Source organism: Carcharhinus amblyrhynchos, chromosome 6 (genome assembly GCF_965287045.1).
Source record: "Carcharhinus amblyrhynchos chromosome 6, sCarAmb.v2.hapA, whole genome shotgun sequence".
Taxonomy (NCBI): domain Eukaryota; kingdom Metazoa; phylum Chordata; class Chondrichthyes; order Carcharhiniformes; family Carcharhinidae; genus Carcharhinus; species Carcharhinus amblyrhynchos.
Window position 1 is genome coordinate 3,533,808 of NC_137329.1, and position 23,971 is coordinate 3,557,778.

At 44.3% G+C, this 23,971-nt stretch overlaps 1 protein-coding gene across 3 annotated transcripts in view; it reads right to left on the reverse strand.

Moving 5' to 3' along the window:
- Positions 1–23,971, reverse strand: part of LOC145344395 (leucine-rich repeat-containing protein 4C-like) — a 1,050,741-nt gene that overhangs the window by 829,481 nt on the left and 197,289 nt on the right. For all 3 annotated transcript variants that reach the window (XM_080191523.1, XM_080191521.1, XM_080191522.1), the window contains exon 2: positions 12,897–12,985. The gene's annotated coding sequence lies outside the window, so the exon portion shown is untranslated. The remainder of the gene's footprint in view (positions 1–12,896; positions 12,986–23,971) is intronic.

Consider the following 23,971-nt stretch of genomic DNA (forward strand, 5'->3'; position numbering starts at 1 on the left):
GGTGAATTTGAACGGAATACTAAGGCAAATGCAGTGGTCACATCAGTAGCTGCATTTATCCCATAATCCTCCTATAATATTAGTAATGGTATTCTCATTACTGCTGTGAATTCTGTGTTCCAAGTCAAAAACGTGCCTTTGTTGGTAAAAGCATTATATTTGCATGATATGACAGCAGAATTTTCCATGTTTCATGGTGTGAAGCTTAGTGTTCTCTGAAAGCACATTTTCTTTTTACTTGTTACAAATACAACACTCATCTGACTATTTCCATGAATTATATTACACTTTTTAATATTCAATACTGAATGCCTGTCCTATATTTAGGTTTATGAGCTTCTCGCTGCCTCCTGATGTTACAGTGGCGATGGTGCTGAAATCCAGACTCCAAAGAGTAATCACTACATTTTGGAATAAAAGCAAATTATTGCGGGTGCTGGAATCTGAAACCAAAACAGAAAACATTGGAAAATCTCAGCAGGTCTGGCAGCATCTGTGGGGAGAGAAAAGAGCTGACATTTCGAGTCCAGGTGACCCTTTGTCAAAGCCCATCTCTTTCCTCTCCTTACATTTTGGGATAGCTTGCTTCATTTGGCAGCTCTGGATTTTCTCTCGGCTTGTGCTGGGCTTTGAGATGGTCACTGAACCCCAGAATAGTGAGCAAATATGCTACTGTTGGAGATAAGAGGTCTCCCAATTTGGTGTTGCTGCCAGTTAGTGTTTATTAAAAGAATCAGCAGCAATATTTGTTGCTCTGGTCAGCATGATACACTGAACCAATGCCCACAAGACATTCATCGAAAATTTGAAATAAATGCTGGAAAATCTCAGCAGGTCTGGCAGCATCTGCGGGAAGTAAAAATGGAATTAATGTTTTGGGTCCAATAAAGAGCCATATTGGAGTCAAAACAGTGGGATGGGGGGGGGTCCCACTCCCATTTTCCAGAGATTGAAAATGACACAGGGGGGTGGAGAATTAAGCGGGATTTTCAAAGCAGCTTTTACGGCAACAGGGATTTTCCTGATCGATTTCCCCACCTCCCCACCAGTGACATGAAGAGGATCATGACTTTAAAAAGAGCGATCCCTGTTTACATCAACGCCGGAATTTTACACCCGACACGGGAATCGGAGCGGGTGGGGGGGTGGACAATGGGAAGGTCTCTTGACCTGAGGTTGGATTTTACAGCTTTGGGATGAGCGTGGCTGTAAAATCCCAACCCTAATTATCAATGCAGATCAAGCAATGCCCCCACGTTGGATTATCCATTCACACACTGACACGAATCACAACAGCCCCTCCCCTCCCCCAGACATGAACCTGGTGAACAGAACCAACTGGAGGCACAGAGGTGAGCTCAGTGCTGGGGGGGGGGGGGGCATGCCAGAGCAGTACATTGGCACCGTCCCCTTTTGAAAAGGTGCCTCACTCTTTCATAAAAGCAAAATACTGCGGATGCTGGAATCTGAAACAAAAACGGGAAAGGCTGGAAAATCTCAGCTGGTCTGACAGCATCTGTGGAGAAAGAATAGAGCTAATATTTCGAGTCTAAATGATATGTTGGCGTGTGAATGGATAGTCCAATGCGGGCACACTGCTTGATCTGTATTGGTATGTAGGTGTAAATGAGGCTTCCTATCTTTAAAATCATGATCCCCTTCATGTCATTGGGGGGGAAGGGGCAATCGATCAGGAAAATCCCACTGGCATAAAAGCCCTTCTGAAATTCCCTTTCTGACGGACGGTCACCCAGGTTGGAGGCCAGAGAATTCCAGCCTCTGAAAACAAAGGGTAAAATTCCAGCCACCAGCTCTGCTTCTCTCTCCACAGATGCTGCCAGACCTGCTGAGTTTTTCCAGCATTTTCTGTTTTTATTTCAGCGTGCACGGTATTTTGCTTTGATTTAATTAATAACTTGGTTCATTGGCAGAGCAGAATAGTTTCCACATTTGGCTGCAAAGAATGCAGTTGCTCGTAAATTGCTAGAATTACAATAATGAGCTTTCAGGGTAGTTGTTCAAATCTTCCATATGCTGGTACTATTTCATGCCAACCATTTCTGGTAGCAGTAATAAAAGCTCACAAATGTAATTCTTGTTCCTTGCTACTTCCTGGGCATTCACGGTTAGGATCTTAGACCTGGACTTATCATTCCCACAAATTGCTCTTGAGGCTTGCGGAAGCTGATTTTTTCCAACTACACACATCATTTTCCTTCATGCTGTTGCATTCATTTACAATGTTTAGGCTCAAGAGTCCATAATGTGTCCATGTAACTTTCCCGCTGCTCACCAGTGGTCAATAGCTAGGCATGTAATGAATGGGAAGTTCAGTAGGCGAGGAGTTGATCCAGGAGTCTCCAACAGATGAACTGGCGTTGACAGGAATGATGCTTAAAAAGAGATGCAACAAAATGTATATAAAAGGTTGTTCATCTGGGTAATAATTAATGGAAATATATTTCTATATCATTGGTAAAGCAGAATTTATTTTCAGATATTCCAAATACAAATTTGGCACTGTGATAAAATTCTGTCATAGGAATAAATGACCAGCTGTACCTTCATTTCTTCTTTGTTGTTCTGTAATAAACAAGGGTCATTTAATCTGTGCAATTTATGGTATGACCATAGAGCATTGATTCAAAAATAGATTACGATCATCTTCCTGGCTAGAAATCACACAGAAACTAAGAACACCTCATGTCTGAAGATAAGGTAACATTTGGAGCGCTTCAACCAGTGGCAACAATGAGGCAAACCGCAATGAAGGTCATCAAGCTTTCATAATTTAGTTTCAGGATTTTAAAGAATTATTACAACTGCATGATTGGTGAGTAGTGGATTTCCAAAATGTCTTTGTGCTATAGTTATGTATCAATCAGTGCAAGAAGCTTAGTGTTTAAAGTCTATGAGCATTAATCTCAATATTAGTCTTAGTATTTATAAAGCCCTATGGCAAGAGTCCTATAGGGAGGCGATGGCCTAGTGGGATTATCGCTAGGCTATTAATTCAGAAACTCAATGAATGTTGCAGGGACCCAGGTTTGAATCTCCCCACGACAGCTGGCTGAATTTGAATTCAATAAAAAACACCTGGAATTAAAGTCAATTGATGACCAAGAAAGTAATGTCGCTTGCCGGGGAAACATAAGAACATAAGAACATAAACCCATCTGGTTCACTAATGTCCTTGGAAGTAAAACTGTCATCCTTACCTGGTCTGGCCTACATGTGACTCCAAAACCACAGCAATGTGGTTGACTCTCAACTGCCCTCAGGCAATTAGGAATGGGCAATAAATGCGCCTAGCCAGCGACACCCAATTGGGCCAGTGAGCTGACGAATGGCAGATAGAGTTTAATTTAGATAAATTCAAGGTGATGCATTTTGGTAGATTGAACCAGGGCAGGATTTACTCAATTAATGGTACAGCACTGGGGAGAGTTACAGAACAAAGAGATCTAAGGATTCATGTTCATAGCTCCTTGAAAGTGGAGTCACAGGTGAGCAGAATGGTGAAGAAGACATTCAACATGCTTAATTTCATTGGTCAGAACATTGAATACAGGAGTTGGGACACTTTATTAAAGTTGTACAAGACATTGGTAAGGCCACACTTGGAATACTGTGTACAGAAAAGGTATCACTATGTTAGAGAAAAAATATTATTAAACTAGAAAAAGTGCAGAAAAGATTTACTAATATGCCACCGAGACATGATGATTTGAGTTATAAGTAGAGGCTGAGTAGACTGGAACTTTTTTCTCTGGAATGTAGGAAGCTGAGGGGTGATCTTCTAGAGGTCTATAAAATAATGAGGGGCAAAGACAAGGTAGATAGTCAATATATTTTCCCAAAGGTTGGGAAGCCTAAAACTAGACGGCATAGTTTTAAGGTAAGAGGGGAGAAATACAAAAGTGTCCAGAGGGGCAATTTTTTCATACAGTGGGTGGTGAGTGTCTGGAACAAGCTGCCAGAGGTGGTAATAGAGGCGGGTACAATTTTGTCTTTTAAAAAGCATTTAGATAGTTACATGGGTAAGACAGGTATAGAGGAATGTGTGATTAGTTTAGGGGTTTAAAAAAAGGATAGTATGGACAAGTTGGGCCAAAGGGCCTGTTTCCACACTATAAACCTCTATGACTCTATGACATTAGTGAACCAGATGGGTATGTGCGACAATCGAAAATGGTTTCATGGTCATCATTAGACATTTAATTCCAGATTTTTTTTATTGAATTCAAATTTCACCATCTGCTGTGGCAGGATTCGAACCTGGGTTCTCCCAATCTTGTGAAGGGCCCCTGAATTACAAGTCTACTGACAATCCATTATACCACTGCCTCCCCTTATATTAAAATTGAAGCATAAGTTGTAGTCCCAAATCTCTCTGTTCCTGGGAGTAAATCATTAAAGTTTATTCATAGCCACAAGAAAGCTTACTTTCACACAACAATGAAGTTACTGCGAAAATCCCCTAGTCGCCAAAGTCTGGTGTCTGTTCGGGTACACTGTGGGGGAATTTTGCACAGCCAATATACCTAACCAGCACGTCTTTCATACTGTGGGAGAAAACCGGAACACCAGGAGGAAACCCACGCAGACACGGGGAGAACACAGACAGAAAACCAAGCCGGGAACTGAACCCGTGTCCCTAACGCTGTGAAGCAGCAGCGCTAACCACTGTGTCATTTTGCCAGCCATGGATACTGAGTAAACACTTGAATAATTTCTAGATTTGCAATCTGCAAAACATTGCATTTTCAGTTCCACTCAACCAGTTTGAGATATAATCATGAGCACAGTGCGGTAACTGGATAAATAAAACTGTTGGAAATGACAAAGAAAAAAACAATGAGAGAGAGAAAGAAAGCCGAAGAGAAAAGAACCAGTCACTTGATGATATGGCGCATTCCATACCAAAAGAACAGAATCATTCAGGATTGTGTGTCTACTACGCACCTCAACACAAACATATTTGAGATGAGTCATGCGTTGTTAATGCAGTCTATTTAGAAAGCACATAATCTTTCCATTGTCCGAGTAACCTTTTCTAAGTGCCCTAATGCAATGTGCCATTCCCTGAACAGCAGGGTGGGCAGGTGACCTGGCCTCTGGCCAATGCTGCTGTTTTAGCAGCTGTTGGCATTGGCACAGACACAGCTGAAGTTGACTTGTCCTTCAAGCTCTCCACTTGCGGGAACACACCTCGCCTCCAGTCAGCATCTGACATCCTGTCTAAGCCCAGTCCCACCGCGGGGGATATCACAAAACTACATTATTGATGTCAGACTCCGTAGCACAGTTCATTAGTACACCAAAATGTTTTGCCACTGGGACATTCAATTTATTCAAGTCTTTTTATTTCAAGATAAGTATAGCTGAAAAGTCTTAAAAACAAGTTCCCAAGTTGTAATGAAATACTGACTAAAATTCATGACTGCAATTAAATTCTGACAACAGCAGCAAATAGGTCGCTGAATGTAGGAACTGTTTAAGTTCCCCAGAACACTGCAACACTTTTCTTTAAAGAAAACATTGATTAATGCCAAAAAACCAAATTGGGAAATAAGTGTTATACAACTTTTTTACTTTCAAAACAATTTATCATGTGTGTTAGCAAACTAAAGGTTTAGGATTTAGTATAAATAATCACTAAACATAAGGTATGGTTTTAGGTGGGTTTCCTTCAATGTTTCTGTGCCTGGAAGAAACCTATAGATTGATTCATGCTGGAAAAAGGCATGAATATGTATGAGGGTTGGTTTCAATTGACACTAGGGTTCTACTGTGCTTAGAGAGGTATACGGCATGTAGAATAAATAATAGTTGTGGCACTGCTTGACAACAGGAAGCCCACTTCCCAGGGGGAAAAGAAATGCTTTATTTGTTCTTAGTTTTAGTTGGAAGATAGAGCAGCTGGAGACAGTTCAGGGAGGTCTGAACAAGTCTCGGCTAGAAGAAACTAGACAGGATCAGAGAGTTGCAAAAATGTTGGTGACCTAAGACAAAAGATACAGTCCAGATAACCAGGGAATTGGGACAGAACAAAGTTTTCAGACAAATAGAGTTAGGAGAACAGAGGCCAAGATATTGTTCAGAAGGAATTAAGGAATATTAAACAAAGGGCTCTGAGTTAAAGAGACAATTGCATTTAACTAGATTTAAAGTGGGGCAATGGGCATTCAAAGGTAGCTAAGCATTTGACGTAATTTTAATCAGAATTTGAGAATTGGAATTTAAAGCAATTGTAGCTTTTTGGACAGCAGTCAGGATAATTAAATCTTAAACGTGTTGGTGAAAAAGCCTGTAAATGTAGAATGGAAGCTTTGTTTAAAAGTGTCAATTGTAAAATCTGGATTGAATCCTACAATGCAAATCACTAAGTGAAAGTATTACTATGAGAAATGGTTTTAAAGCATGTTTTGGGAGCGGAATTTGGAAAGTCTCAGGTGACAGTCATCTGGGAAGTTTCTGAGGAGAAATCCATAGACACTAACTTGGGTGCAGGGAGGAGTGTGTGTATTTGACCACAATCATCTTGTGTGCACCCAAGGGATTTTGTGAGCTAATGAGACTATTGCTTCAAATGTTCTACGTCATCCATGTTAATCTTTAAATCTGTTGTATTTATTAGGCTAAGGGAGGAATAATGGAGTATTGTACGACAATCCAATTGGTGATGTTTAATAATTTTTTTCTTCTCGTTAGAACTAATTAGCAGTCCTGTGACTCTGCTCCTTTATGGTTGATTTAAAAAGTAAAAATTATGGGCTTTGAGCCTGGGTTCCATTCTGGGATCTTCTCGTACAGTTATAACATCAACTGGGATCATAACTTGTATTCCTCTTCTATTGAACTCACTAAAACATTTCAAGGATGAGTTCAAATAATTTGTCCAACCAAAACTAAGTGCCAATGCTTTTGTTGCAGTCCCAGTTTGAATGTTTTTGCCTCCATTACACTTGCTGATGGATCATCCTAAACATTCCCTCGGAATGAAGAGTTTGTTACTATTGCTCGACCTTATGGGGAGATGGCTGGGTTTCCTCTCACGCTATTAACAAAACTTCAGTCAAGATCTCAATTTAAATAATCTTGCAGCTCAAAGCCATTATGCTAAATCCCCATTGTGCATTTTATGTCCCTTTGTTTAACTTGCCGAATAATTACAATAAATGAAATAACCTTACTGACCCCCTTATTTCCCCACCTCCCCACCAGCCAGACCGATCGCAGGCCCATCCCGCTTCCCCCTCACTGATCTCAGGCAGAGTGGCAGCGGACTTCCCTCCCCCTCTGCCCACCAATCTCAAGCGGAGAGCCATCGGACACTCAGCACTTACCTCCTCACTAACTGGAGTGCCCAAATTGGACCTTTGCAGACCATGTCTGTTTCGCACCGATTCCGGATGGACGAACGTGGTGGTAAAGGGGGAAGTGCTGGTAAATTTGGATGTGCAGCTCATTAAGTCAATTGAAATGCATGAAAATACATTTAATGGCCATTGTGCCTGGTCCCGATCGTGGCCATTTTCGGGCCTTCGGTAAAGAAGGGACACACACAGGCCACATAACTCACCTCATGCTCAACTTTATCAAGCTTTTGCCCGTAAAAATGGGCTCAACTTGACAGTAAAATTGGGCCCTTTGTGTTCTGTTGTGTCCTTCAAGTGCTGGGAAACATGCTCAGGAGCTGCATGGGGTTTGATCCCCGATCTAGGCTGGGGTGGATCAGGGACCTCCCTCCGACTCTTACCCATGGTGCCTGGGTTGGACCTGCCTCCAACAGAACTGAGGAAGATGATGAGGTTGTTATGTCTGAGAACAGTGTGTTTATGATAGGGTAAAATTAATAGGGTGATGCAATGACCTGTGCTGAGGTCTGGACGGTTTGATTGTTGAAGGGGCCACCTGTTTTTTTTTACTGGGAAGAAGGTGTTTGACCTCGGAGACAATGACAACAGCTCATGTCCCAACAGTGGATAGTGTGGCGTGGGTGGAAGGGCCTAGATTGGCATGTGAGGCCATAGGGATGGGTGGGGGGGGTCACAGTCTGGCATAGGGAGCACGAGGAGGACATTTGATTTCTCCCTTTAAAAGGCACCATCAGCAGACTGGTGTCTACGATTCCTCTGAAGGGCCGGGAACCACAGCTTTTTAAAAACCTGGCCTGACTCCAGGAGAATGACAGAGGAGGAGGACATGGTTGCCTCTACAGTGGAGCCAGCCAGGCTGTGAGTGCCACGTGTAGGCCTTTGACCAGAACCAGCCAGCAATCATCAAAGGCACTCCTGAAAACCACACAATCTGGGAATGGGGTCCATAATCCTGGAACCGGGACAAACTCAAACACACTGACTCGGTGAAAATCCAGGCCATTGTCTGAAAGATATCGGGTCGGGGGGTCCACTTCTCCCCAAAATAAATCCTAAGTGTCTAATTCACATAAAAACTGGAGTGAATCATGCTGCTTTTTTCAGTGAGATTTTCAAAATGTGCACTACAGAGTGCATTAGCACAAATCACGCTGAAAATGGAGATGCGGGGCCTATTCCCGCTGGAGAGGCCGGCAGCATAGTGCTGAGTGAGCCACTGCGCACGCGCCGATCTGTCAGCACCGAGAACACTCCCAGCCTATGCAGTGACTCCACTCTGCCACCCTCCCGATCGCTGGTCGGTCCCGTGACCCTGCATTGCTGCCCCTCCAACCCCTCCACAGCCCGAACCCGGCCCCCTGAACATGTCTGGGCCAGCCTTTGCAACCACACCTCCCATCAGCTCTGATCTCCTAATTCCCAGCCCCTGGGCATTGAGCATTGGCACTTCACCTCTTGGGCAGTGCTGGGGGGGGGTGGGTGTCAGGCTGGCACTGCCAAGGTGACAATGCCCAATGGGCAACCTTCAACCCTGGCCTCAATGGCCTTCCTTCACTCCAGCAGAGTCGGGCCCACATGCTCCCCACTAGGGAAGAATCTAGTGAGCCCAGAGACTTCAGTCTTGGGCCTGCTAATGATATGTAAAATATATTTAAATTGTCATTTACATAAATTATTGCAGCTCCGTACCGATTTCTGGCGAGGATTTGATGGCACCTGAAGTCTGGCAGCTGGAGACTTGTGCAAGTTGTGGCACCCAGCAGGGAACCCGAGAAACAACCTCCGCTTGAGTCTCCCAGCCGGCTGCGCTGGGAAAATCACCCTCAAAATTCTGTGAGTAAAATTATTTCAGGCTGTTCCTTGGTTAGTCTGGTGCACAAATTCCTGGATGTTAATGAGGAGAACTTTGCAGCATCAATTCAGATTGCACTTGTTGTGTCTCCTGCCTAAGTCAATGCCACGTAATCAGAGTCACTTCATTCTGATGAGGGGGTTGGCCTATGAAGAGAGATTGAATAGACTGGGTCTGCACTCGTTGGAGTTTAGAAGGGTGAGGGGGGATCTTATAGAGACGTATAAGATAATGAAGGGGATGGATAGGGTAGAGGTAGAGAGATTCTTCCCGCTCAGAAAGGATAGCAGGACTAGAGGGCACAGCCTCTAGATAAGTGGGGGGCAGTTTAGATCAGAGTTGAGGAGGAACTTCTTCACTCAAAGGGTGGTGAATCTCTGGAATTCTCTGCCCATTGAAGTGGTGGAGGCTACCTCACTAAATATATTTAAGTCACAAAGAGATAGGTTTCTGATAGACAAGGGAATTAAGGGTTATGGGGAGAAAGCGGGAAAGTGGAACTGATCCACTTCAGATCAGCCGTGATCTTATTGAATGGCGGGGCAGGCTCGAAGGGCTAGATGGCCTACTCCTGCTCCTATTTCTGATGTTCTTATCCAATTTCTCCGTTGCAGTTTCTGATAATGAAATAGCTTGCTAGGCCATTTCAGAGGGTAGTTAAGAGTCAATCATATTGCTGTGGGCTGTAGGTGTGGGCCAGAATGCTTCAGCACAGTAGATTTCCTTCCCTGATGGGTCTGAGTGAATCAGATGAGATTTTGCAATAACCCAGTGTCTTTACAGAGTCTAGTCTTTGAGTTTTAGTTGCAGATTAATTTGGTGAACTCAGTTTAAATTGTCCAGATGCCATGATGGGATTTGAACTCCAATAACGTAGCCGCAGTGCTACCATTGGATGTCTTGGTCACGTTGCCATTGTTAGTAGTTTACTCAGACATTTTCCACATGTTCAACCGCTGCACCTTAGCTTTACCTCAACTGAATCACTTCTAAGTGCTTAGACATAATATTCCATGGAGTATTTTTTCAAAAGCGTGAACTCTAGCAATGCACTCACTATGTTAATGGGTTCGCAGTATTCTCACAAACCCAATTACAAACAGCAGATAATGCAGTCGAGAAAAATGGCTTATTTGGTTATTTACATCCATGAAAATAAGTGGTAGTAGGATGGGACTTTGGAGCGATCCTCCCAGCTCACTGCGCTGTTCTAACAAAGCAACGTGCCAGGAGACATCAGCGGAGTCTGTTTAGCGAGCTCCCCGCAGGGCACCACAGCCTCCTCACATCTCTGGGGGCAGGATTTCCGGAGTCACAGCTCCGCACCCGAAATCAGCACGGAGCTGATGTAAATAGTTAAAATTCCATTTAAATCCTATTAGTTGGGCCCGGGGCTGAATTCTCCGGGCCCACGAGTAGGATTTAAAATCTCCCTTCTTGTCTTCCAGAAAAACTGACTTCAATATTCTCAGTCAACTTCTCAGAATTGACTTTCAAACCCATATGTTTTTGCAAGCGCACTGTGCTCAATTAAATCTAGGCTGCCTACCCATTCTCAACTCACTCAGCTCCAACACACAGAAGGATAATCTTCTGGACGTATGTTCTACTATTTTTTCTTCAAACTACTTTGGCTTTTCTACCTAGCTGCCTGCCTTCATTCGGTCTCCTAAAGAATCTTCCAGTGGCCTGGGATTTACATTCTTCCCCTTCCACTTCCTATTTACTCTCTGCTTCGCTGCCTCCTAAAGCACTCAGGGATTTCTTTTATGAGACAAACTCTATATAAATGCAAATTGTTATGATTGCTATTAAAATAATAAGCTTTGTGATGCACACTGGCTGGCTTATTAACTGTACCTCAACAACTGTTGCTTCAGTTTGATGTTGACCTTGATAAGTCTTCACTGTGATTTCCCTGTTGATAAAGCGTTTAAAGAGATGCGGCCTTCAAAAGAGGAATCTTCCTTTCACTTGTAAACAAATAACGTGACATTAAATTGCTATTTGCAAGTGTCACCATTGTAACCAAGATGATGGGTAACTCTTCTCTCTTTACAAACCATTGAATCCCTGACTGTGTAGAAGGAGGCCATTCAGCCCATCAAGTCTACACTGACTCTCCAAAAGAGCATACCACCCATGTCTAATCTGCCTAATCTGCACATCTTTGAAGGAAACTGGAGCACCCGGAGGAAACCCATGCAGACACAGGGATAACGGGCAAACTCTACACAGACCATCATCCAAGGCCGGAATTGAACCCTGGCCCTTGGTGCTGTGAGGCAGCAGTGCTAACCATGGTGCCACCTTTAATAAGAGCGATATTTTGGCAAATATTTTCCCAAGAATACAATCAGGAAGACATTGAAGGAGATTGTCATCGACTTCAGGAAACATAAAGAAGACCATGCCCCCTGTCTAAATCAATCGGGATGAAGTAGAAAGGGATGAGAGCTTCATGTTTTTAGGTGTCCAGATCACCAACAACCTATCCTGGTCCCCTATGCTGTCACTACAGTTAAGAAAACCCACCAACACCTTTATTTTCTCAGAAAACAAAGGAAATTTGGCATATCAGCTACGGCTGTCACCAACTTTTACATATGCACAATAGAAAGCATTCTTTCTGGTTGTACCACAGCTTGGTATGGGCTCCTGCTCTGCCCAAGGCTGCAAGGAACTACAAAAGTTTGTGGAGGTAGCCCAATCCATCATGCAAACCAGCCTCCCATCCATTGGCTCTGTTTACACTTCCCACTGCCTTGGCAAAAGAGCCAGCGTAATTAAGGACCCCACACACCCCGGACATTCTCTCTTCCACCTTCTTCCATTGGGAAAAGATACAAAAGTCTGAGGTCACATCCCAACCATGGCAAGAACAGCTTCTTCCCAGCTGCTGTCAGACTTTTGAATGACTTTGCATTAAGTTTATCTTTCGCCACAGCCTAGCTATAGCTGTAACACTACAGTCTGCACTCTCTCATTTCCTTCTCTGTGAATGGTATGCCTTGTCTGTACAGTGTGCAAGAAACACTGCTTTTTACTGTATGTTAATACATGTGACATTAATAAATCAAATCAAATTGTGACATGGACACCAGTGTGGGTGAGAGATGGGATTAAATGTTGTGATGCCAACATGAAGCCAATATATATGTATCTACACCAGTCCCAACACACAAGGAATACAGCCTCACAATTCTCTACCTTAAATATTCTACATCAAAGCATTCAAAAGGAATGATAGATAAGAAAAACAAAAAAGCAGAAGGATTGTTTGTTTTATTAATAATTTTCTGGCAATGGTTTAATGTATTTTTACAGATTAAAGAATGATTGTATTGTCTCTTTGATTGGGTTTGATTTAAGTTAATTCACCATAAACAAGCCTCTCTGTGCAAACAACCAGAGCTACCCAACAAGAAGACAATCAACAGGAGAATCAGGAGATGACCTCTGTGGAATCAGTGACCTGATCCTTGACGAGATGGGTAGAAGCAAGTTAAAGTGATGCAAAATACTGGCCATGGAAAGCTAAACAGTTTATTCAATGTTGCTGCCCTAAACACATCTGGATATTCAAATTTTGTGCACAACCTCTTTATCTGTCCTTCCATCCATGAATAGGTTAATTGTAGGAATGGAAATCAATGAATTACCTTAGTTGTTTTCAGCATTCGAAATGTTAAACAGCCACTGGCAATTCCGTTCCGCACACCTGCTCCTGGAGAGCATCAGTCAGTAAAATCTAAACACAAATTTAAAAAAAAAATGATTAAAGCAAAACAAGTGAGAATGTGTAAGAATGCGACATTACTTCAGAGGCGATTAAAAAGAAGCCAGTAAGTATTTGCACATAATGTAAATGACCTGTGAACACGTCTCTGCCGATTGCTACTCCTGAGCTGACAATTCAGCCAGCCAGTACTACATACACAATTAGAACGGTCACCATCTGACATCTGCTGGGAAATACTGCTAACCACCTATGAGACCTCGAACTGTAGCTGGAAAAAATAGCATGAATTTAACAGTGAATCGAACAATAGCAGCTACATGAAATACAAAAAAGATCACTGATTCGAACAAACACATTAGCCTACTGAAAACACGATTATGAAATAAATCAGAGAATCACACAGTGCAGAAGAGGCCTTTCAGCCCATCGCGTCCTCACCGGCACATTAGAAATACCTGAACTCCCACCTAATCCCATCTGCCAGCACATGCCGCGTAGCTCTGAATGTTATGATGTGCCAAGTGCTCATCCAGGTACTTTTTAAAGGATGTGAGGCAACCTCCCTCTATCACCCTCCGAGGAAGCACATAAAATAATGTTTCCTTTCTCTGGGAGAAGAATGATCTGTTAGCAGTAAGAACAAAGATAGCGCGGTGGCACAGTGGTTAGCACTGCTGCCTCACAGCGCCAGGGATCTGGGTTCAATTCCTGGCTAGGGTCACTGTCTGTGTGGGGTTTGCACTTTCTCCCCATGTCTGTGTGGGTTTCCTCCGGTTGATCTGGTTTCATCCCACAGTCTGAAAGATGTACTGGTTAGGTGCATTGGCCATGCTAAATTCTCCCTCAGTGTACCCAAACAGGCTCCGGAATGTGGCGACTAGGGGGTTTTCACAATAATTTCATTGCAGCGTTAATGTAAGCCTACTTGTGACACTAATAAGTAAACTTTAATAAAGAGTTATATCGTACCTCCAAAGTGTCAAAGTGCTTCACAGAAGGAAAATTAGGCAAACAAAAATCACTGTTAGTCTGAATATCTCCTTCAAAAACCCTAAAAATCTTGTCTACAAAGTAATTTTTAAGGAGCATCTGAAAGGAACAGAGAGAGTTTTGAGACACTGTCTTCTTGAGCTCAGCAGCCAGATAGCTGAAGGCCTAGCAGCCAAGGCTGGCCCAATGGGAAACGGGGTCAAATTTGGAGGAGCACAGAACGGTGTATGATAGGCTCGGGATAGCAGAGACCAAAAGGGAAACTGCTGGAAAATCTCAGCAGATCTGGCAGCATCTGTGAGGAGAGAAAACAAGGAGCTGATATTTCTTGTCCAGATGACCCTTTGTCAAAGCTTTCTCTTCTGGTTTAAGATTTCAGCATCCAAAGTAATTTGCTTTTATGTAGGGAAAGCAGAGTCTGGGAAAGGACTGAAACTTCTGCAGGAATAAGGATGGGAAACCAACATCAAAATAGACCAGTTTGGAGCATTTCAGTGACAGAGGTAGGTATGTAGACAGTGATCTGGTAAAGGCAGGATGTTGTGGGGTTGAAAGTTTAACTTGGGCTTGAACTTTTGCAAATTCACAAGCGCTCTATGCCTAAGCTAAAATGGTGTCAGAGCTCAATTCTGGAGATGCCACCTAAGAACCTGACACAAATGGGAGTGGGATGTATTTCCCCATTGACTCTACACTTGCCATTACCTCGGCTAAGCAGCCAGCATAATTGAGGACCCCAGGCACCCCGGACATTCTCTCTTCCACCTTCTTCCGTCGGGAAAAAGATACAAAAGTCTGAGGTCATGTATCATCCAACTCAAGATCAGCTTCTTCCCTGCTGCTGTCAGACTTTTGAATGGACCTACCTTGCACTAAGTTGATCTTTCTCTGCACCCTAGCTATGACCGTAACACTACATTCTGCACTCTCTCATTTCCTTCTCTATGAATGGTATGCATTGTCGGTGTAGCACGCAAGAAACAATACTTTTCACTGTATGCTAATACATGTGACAATAATAAATCAAATCAAAGATGCAGCAGTCTTCATAAAGAAGCAATTTCTCATGACTTCAATTTCTGAAAATCGACTTGTGGGCCTTAGCCATTTGAGAGTGTTAGTTAGTGAGTTTAATTACTAGTCTCAAGTAAGGCTTACACTAACACAGATGGGTTTTTCTGACAATCGGCAATGGTCATCAGTAGATTTTTAATTCCAGACATTTTTTACTGAATCCCGTGGCAGGATTCAAACCCAGGTCCCCAGAACATTAGCTGAATTTCTGGGGTTAATAGCCTAGCAATCACCTCCTCAGGCTAATTCTTTTGCCACTGGATCGCTCCAGACATGCACCTGAACACAGGCCTTCCTTTTGTCCTTGCCCCAGACACACACCATCCCTCCCCCCACCCCTACAACTCCACTTTGGTGGGACTGTGGTCGGTGCAGATTCAATGGGCCGAAGGGCCTCTTTCTGCACTGTAGGGTTCTATGATCTATGATCTATGAAAACCTATCAAATTCTCTACCAAAGATAAAAGCAAATGCTGTGGCGAAGGGTCACCCTGACTCAAAGCTTTGGCTCTATTCTCTTTCTCTACAGATGCTGTTGGACCTGCTGAGATTTTCCAGTATTCCCTGTTTCTGGTTCAGATTTTCTTAGCTCAGGTCTGAAACATTGACTCTCCACAGGTATTACCGTAACTAAGGGTCTAATTTTACCATCAGGTTGTGCCCTTTATCGGGCGCAAAATCTTGGTAAAGTCGGGCATGAGGTGAGTAGTGTGATCCGTGACTACCTCCGCGCCGGTTCTCCCTTCATCAAGGCCTAAAAATGGCCGCAGTTGGGACTGCTCCTGGAACAGGCGCTACATCTATTTAAATGTATTTGCACGTATTTAAACTCTCTTAATGGACTGCACGCCCAACTTTACTGGCACCCCCCCCCCCCCCCCCCACCCCCCCCCCCCCCACCCCCCCCCCAAACTTTACCACCGTGTTTGCCCATCTGGAATTGGCGTGAAACAGACATGCTCCACAAAAGTCCGATTCAGGCGCTCCAATCAGTGAGGAGGTAAGTGCCGAGTGTCCGACGGCTCTCCGCTCGAGATTGATGTTGTGGGGGGGGGGGGTGGGGGGGACAATGTCTATGGGGGCCGGGGAGGGGGGGGGAGGTATTATCCGGCCCGGGAGAGATGTGGCAGGGGAGGTTATTCTCTTATTTTTGTTACACGTGCGCAGTTGAAGGCTGGTCAGAGCTGCAGGATTTCGGGCGCATTAAGCCCCGTCCACAGGCTTGTGCAGCGCGATTCGAAATTGCTGATATTTTTTCAGTCAGAGTGTGTATGAGGCGCCTGAGAACGCGTCTAAAAGTTGGATCTGAAACACTCCCAGCACTTATAATCAAAATGGTAAAATAGAGTGAGATGGTGCTATAGTGGTAACATCACTGGACTCGTAATTAAGCCCCAGGATAATGTCCTGGGGACATGGGTTCAAGTCTCACGATTATAGCTGGTGGAATTTCAATTTAATTAATGAAAAATAGATCTGGAGTATAAAGCCAGTCTCAGTAATAATGACCACGAAACTGCGCTTGATTGTTGTCAAATCTATCTGGTTCACTTATGTCTTTGCGAGAAGGAAATCTGCCGTCCTTATCTGGTTTGACCTACGCATGACCCCAGACCCACATCAATGGTAATGATTCTTAATTGCCCTCTGAAATAGCCCAGCTAGTCATTCAGTTCAAGGGCAACTGGGGACTTCATACAATCATAGGATCCATTCGGCCCATCGAATCTGCACCAAACGTAGTCCCACCCAGTCCCTATTCCCGTAACCCCACACTTTTACCCTGCCAATCCCCCTGATACTTGGGTCAATTTATCATGGCCAATCAAACTAACCCGCTCATCTTTGGAGGAAACCAGAGCACTCGGAGGAAAACCATGCGGACACGGGGAGACTGTGCAAACCCTACACTGACAGTAATGTGAGCTGGGAATCCAACCCGGGTACCTGGCGCTGTGTGGCAGCTGTGCTAACGACTGTGCCACTGGGCCTTGCCGGCGATACCCATCTAGCATCAAATGATAAACAAGTTTGATTGTTTCCAGCATTATCTGTTTTTATTACAGCAACATATCCTTATTGATTCATAAATATGGCATTGCTGGTTAAGGCCACCAATATTTTTTTACCCCCAGTTAATCAAAGGTGGGGTTGGGTAGCAACTTCATTCAACTGGGTATGCCAATCAGCCACACCAGAGGGTTATTGAGAATCATCCATATTGCTATTAGACTGCGGGCAACAAATGTCAAAACTGGGTAAGGATGGCAGCTTTCTTTCCTTATCTGACATTGGCGAAGCAGTTGGGGGTGGCACAGTGGTTAACACTGTTGCCTCACAGTGGTAGGAGCCCGGGTTTGATTCTGGCATCAGGTCACTTTCTGTGTGGAGTCTGCACATTCTCCCCATGTCTGTGTGGGTTTTCTCTGTGTCTCCCGGTTTCCTCCCACAGTCGAAAGATGTGCAGGTTAGGTTGACTGGCCATGCTAAATTGACCCAAGTGTCCGGGGACTGGCAGGGTAAATATGTGGGGTTACGGGGATATGGTCTGGGTGGGATTGAGGTCGGTGCAGACTTGATGGGCCAAATGGCCTCCTTCTGCACTGTAGGGATCCTATGATTCGATGATTTATTTTTCACACCAATCTCATAGTTCTATGGTGGATGTGGAGAGGATGTTTCCTCCAGCCTGAAAAACTAGAACAAGAGAGCACAACCTCGGGCTAAAGGGACAACCCTTTAAAACAGAGATGAGAAGGAATTTCTTCAGCCAAAGAGTGATGAATCTGTGGAACTCTTTGCCACAGAAGGCTGTGGAGGCCAAGTCATTGAGTGTCTTTAAGACAGAGATAGATAGGTTCTTGATTAATAAGGGGATCAGGGGTTATGGGGAAGAGGCAGGAGAATGGGAATGAGAAAAATTTTAGCCATGATTGAATGACAATGGGCCGAGAGGCCTAATCCTGCTCCTTTGTCTTATGGTTTTGTGGTTTAATTTAACTGACAATAATTTGTCTCCAGATTTTCAGCACTAAATTCAAATTCACAAGCAGCTGTGGTGAAACTCACATTACTCCCAGCTTTTCACCTGGGAAACTTTTGGGAAACATTAGTGATTAAACTGGGTAATAATGTGACAAAATCACCACAAATTGCAGAAAATAATGAGAAATTATTGTTTCTAATGAGATAGCAACGAACAAAAATTTAGGATGAATGGGTTGTCTACTCTGATGTGTCAATGTACAGACAGTCAATAATAACTCAGCTTACACACAATACCTGAGCATCAGGAACCCCCACAGGAAAGATACAAATGCAGAAATCTCAGAACATTTAACCGGCAAGGAGATAGAACATAGAACATAGAACATTACAGCGCAGAACAGGCCCTTCGGCCCACGATGTTGCGCCGACCAGTTAAAAAGCAATGACCCTCTAACCTAAACCGAACCCTTTCCATCCATAAACCTATCCACGGATCTCTTAAACGCCCCCAAACTAGGCGCATTTACAACTGCAGCAGGCAGGGCATTCCAATCCCTCACCACCCTCTGGGTAAAGAACCTACCCCTGACATCCGTCCTATAACTACCACCCCTTAATTTAAAGCTATGCCCCCTCGTGCTAGCTTTCTCCATCCGAGGAAAAAGGCTATCACTGTCCACCCATCTAAACCTCTAATCATCTTATATGTTTCAATAAGGTCCCCTCTTAGCCACCTTCTTTCTAACGAAAACAACCTCAAATCCCTCAGTCTCTCCTCATAGGACCTCCCCTCCATACCAGGCAACATCCTGGTAAACCTCCTCTGCACCCTCTCCAAAGCTTCCACATCCTTCCTATAATGTGGGGACCAGAACTGCACACAATACTCCAAGTGCGGCCGCACCAGAGTCTTGTACAGTTGCAACATGACACTGCGGCTCCTAAATTCAATCCCCCTACCAATAAACGCCAAGACACCGTATGCCTTCCTAACAACCCTATCTACTTGATTCCCAACTTTCAGGGATCTATGTACACATACACCTAGATCCCTCTGTTCATCCACACTATTCAGAGTCCTACCGTTAGCCCTATACTCCACACATCTGTTATTCCTGCCAAAGTGAATTATCTCACACTTTTCCACATTAAACTCCATCCGCCACCTCTCGGCCCAGCTCTGCAACTTGTCCAAGTGATAGATACCAAATAGATAGATACTCTGAGATAGATACCAAATTAATCAGAAGAATTGTAAAATAATATGTTCTGTTTGAAAAGATACCAAGTTGATTTCCAAATAAAGAGACATGATTAATGAAGGTCAGTCAGAAACAAAGAGGGTGATCTTAGAAATAAAATCTAAGTGCCAAACAAACGTGACAACGGGAGAGAATCATGCTGTTTTTTTGAGATAAGTTAAGAATGGAATCTCGCCTCACTGTAAAAAAAATGAAGTAGGATCTGTTTTCCACCAGCAGGGGGAGGGGCAGGGTCCAAGCCCACCCGGCAGTTGGCAGCAGAGGGCACCATTGCGCATGTGCAGATTTCTGTACTCTGTGAACACTGAGATCTGTCATTCACTGCCTCCCACAGTTATAACTCGCCTTCATGTCTGATTTCCTCCCCCCCCCACCTCCAACTAACACAGGACTCTGCAACCAATCCTCCCCCTGTCCGAACTAATTGACCCTCCTGCCTGGACCCATCGCCACCCACCCACCATCCCCTTTCTGCACGTCTCTCCCACTCTGTACCTCGTATGGGCCACCCAATCCCCTCCTTTCCACACTGGACAATTGCCACCCATACTACTGCAGCGCTCTGGGCCAGACCTTCCTCCTCTACCCACTCTGCACACAAATGGGATGGTCACCAGTTCCTGAGTGTGCAGCATGGTGTTCTCCCCCCTCCCCATCTAATATCCAGGGGTTTGGGATGTGGGGGGAATCCTGGGGGTGAGGAATGCATGGTTGTGGGTCCATGCACTAATTACCCAGAAGTTAGGGGGATTTAATTACTCTGAATCTTTCTGAGTAACTGTTGATGCGACCAAGTCGGAACCATATGAATTTGCCCAGACGTTAGGGCTCGATGTTTCACACACCATTCCGCATTCAGATCTCATGAGCTCTCTACTTGTTGCTATCAGGTGAGTGATGAAGGGGCAACGCTCCAAAAGCTCATGCTACCAAAGAAAGCTGTTGGACTTTAACCTGGTGTTGTGAGACTACTTACTGTGATTAAGAATGGGCAGCAAATGCTGATCTTGGAGAGGTCCACATTCCTAAAGTGTTTTTAAACAGCGCCACTAGCTCTTGACACTAAAGAGTCAAATTCCACCGTCCTGATGCAAGCCTGGTTCCGATAGTGTCTGAACGCGTCCACAATAAATATGAGTTTCATTGGCTCCTGAAAATAAATCAATATTGTGGCTTCCTCAAGAAAAATTATTTTAAAATAAAGACTGACGGGGAGAAATCCAATGACCTTGGGAACAACTGTGGACCTCACAGGGGAGGTGAGGACCGGACACTTTGTAAGTCTAGGCCGGGAGGGGTAAAAACTGTGTCACTTTGAGAGCCGCCCGCAAAAAACAAAGGGACATAAAAAAGTTGAACGTAATCACCTGTCATTCCCATCCCATCTGTTAATAGAAGAGTTGTGCGATATTTCTGTGCACATACTTGGATGCGAGGCATGAATAATTGATCATTCACCCAGTGCTGCTTCCCTGTAGCTGCTGTCACGAACAGGTGTAATCGTATGGGCATAAAATGTTCTGCATACAGATTATGAAGCTCATTAGAGGCCTGAGTCTGGCATTTACATCTTTGGTGATCAGGAACAGAACATTTAACATATGTTAACAGGTTATTTTTTTCAACTTTAAACAGCGCACTCAACTCGCCGGTATAACTCATTCTAAAATGATTATTTTTGTTCATATTTTCCAGGACGTCCCCCGATTGAAATGGAGGGAACGTTATTGCTCATTATTTTACCATGGGCTATCAGTGGAACATTAGATTCCCGTGATTATCTTCCAGGATATTACAGCATTTGAAGGATTCCAATTATATTGTGAACCATGAGGCTGAAAATTTAAATGGTTCATCAATGTCGTCTGATCCATTGCAATGAACGTGAAGTATTAGCAACACATTGGTTTTAAATAATGCATACTGTTCCCTTTCAAATCTATTATTGAAAAGAGAGAATTGGAGAACGCTGCAGAGGATATAATCCCCAAAAGCAAACTGAGTGAATGGGTTTGAGTTCACTGTACACCTACCCACCCCACCCCCAATAATTTATTTTTCTTTATTTGGCAGCCACTGGCAGAATGAATGCCAAATGTCACCATGTTCCATGTCACGGTGCTTCACAGCATTCACATAAGAGGATTATCAACAGTGGAGTCATTACTGAGAATGAAATTACCAGGCGAATTCCATATCCTGCAGCAACAGATGCAGAAAACAGGATTGCAACAAAAAAGAAAACAAAAACATTGGTGTAAACCTGATGGGCTGAATGGCCTCCTTCTGCACTGTCAGGAATCTATTGATTCTAAAGTCCCCGTCATCAAGATAGAAATGGGTCAATGCATAAAGTCATTATTCAGAAAGCTCCAGCCTTTGCTTACTCAATAAAGTGATACCTCACTTTGTTTAGTAATCTCCTCACGATACAATGACTAAGATACTGGTTTCACAGTTCAACTGAGGAGAAATCTGACAACTACCAAATCTCTTAGAGCCCTCATGGACATTCAGGAGACATTGGATATGTCGTCTTGAAGCTCCGACAGCAAACCAGTAGCAGGAGAACCCAGGAAATGGGTGCTATTCGGATTGGCGGTTGGTGACTAGTGGAGTGCCCCAGGGGTCGGTGCTGGGGCCTCAGCTATTTACCATTTATATAGATGATCTGGAGGAGGGAACCGAGTGTAGGGTGTCGAAATTTGCTGATGACACCAAGATTGGGGGAAAGGCAAATTGTGCGGAGGGTGTGGAGAGTCTGCAGAAGGATCTAGATAGGCTGGGCGAATGGGCCAGGAAATGGCAAATGGAATTTAATGTTGGCAAGTGTGAGGTGGTCCACTTTGGTAGGAAGAATGGTAGGAAGGACTATTACTTACGTGGCGAAAAACTGCAGCAGGCGACGGTGCAGAGGGACCTCGGGGTCCTTGTGCATGAGTCGCAAAAACCCAGCCTGCAGGTGCAGCAGGTGGTCAGGAAGGCGAATGGGATGCTGGCCTTCATAGTGAGGGGGATTGAATATAAAAGTAGGGAGGTCTTGCTGCAGCTGTATAGGGCATTGGTGAGGCCGCAGCTGGAGTACTGTGTGCAGTTTTGGGCGCCGCACCTGCGCAAGGATATTTTGGCCTTGGAGGGAGTGCAGAGGAGGTTTACTAGGCTGATACCGGAGTTGAGGGGGTTGAGCTATGAGGAGAGGCTGAATAAACTAGGCTTGTACTCGTTAGAGTTTAGAAGAATGAGGGGAGATCTCATTGAGACGTATAAGATGATGAATGGGATGGATAGGATAGAGGTGGAAAGACTCTTCCCGCTCAAAAAAGACAGTAGGACTAGGGGGCACAGCCTCAAGATAAAGGGGGGGCAGTTCAGAACGGAGTTGAGGAGGAACTTCTTCACTCAAAGGGTGGTGAATCTCTGGAATTCTCTGCCCGTTGAAGTGGTGGAGGCTGCCTCGCTAAATATTTTTAAGAAGCGGGTTGATGGGTTTTTGATAAGAGAGGGGATTAAGGGTTATGGGGAGAGGGCGGGAAAGTGGAACTGAGCCACGACAGATCAGCCATGATCTTATTGAATGGCGGGGCAGGCTCGAAGGGCCAGATGGCCTACTCCTGCTCCTATTTCTTATGTTCTTATGTTCTTAAATCTTCCCTGATTATCAGTTACTCAGCTTCTCTTGGTTTCAGCCAGAATCTCTTTCAAAAGTTTAAAATTCATTTATTAGTTATAAGTGAGGCTTACATTAACACCGCAATGAAGTTACTGTGAAATTCCTCTAGTCGCCACACTCTGGCGCCTCTTCAGGTCAATGCACCTAACCAGCTCATCTTTCAGACTGTGGGAGGAAACCGGAGCACCCGGAGGAAACTCACGCAGACATGGGGAGAACATGCAGACTCCACACAGACAGTGACCTAAGCCAGAAAGTGAACCTGGCACTGTGAGGCAGCAGTGCTAACCTTGGACCACCGTGCTTTCCCTCTGAAAAAGTCCACAATTACTCTTTTACTCCGAGTTCATTTCTATTCTTCTGTGCATCTTAAGTACTTTCTCCCTTTCCATTTGGTTTGCTGCTGCTCTTTACTCCGGGATAACTATTTCAGTTCAATTTCCAGTGCTGTAAGTTGCTAATGGTGTCTCACGGCGTGTGCAGACCAGAAAATCAGAGCCTTAACTTTGCGTGTGCACATCACCAGCTGTCCCGGAATGGCCGTAATGTCCATTTCTGGACACAGTTCAATGTTGGTAAATTAATTCAGAGCCCTCAGTGTGCAACATGGCTGGACATAGTCTCAGCACTGCTGGCGGGGCAGGAGTTGGTGGGAATAAATTTGGGAATTTAAATCAAGCAGAGATAGCTCCCTCATGGTTGACAGGAATCAGTGAGGAGCCTTAAGGAGCTGCCTAAGAGAAAATCTAACATTCAGCAGCAGTTATATTCTCAGCGCCCACTGGACACGCCAGCCAAGAGGGTCATGCCCCCGCCACTCAGATTCTAGTGTACAGACAATGAGTGCCAGATAGGACATCTTGATGCCATGGGATGGCAAGAGGAGGTCACCCCATCAAACTAAGAAGGCCTGGGCAGAGGTGGCAGCTGAGGTCAGCGGGCACACCTCGGTGTCATGTGCCTTGGTATGGTGCCAGTAAAGGGGTCAATAATCTTCTGCAGCCCCCTGTG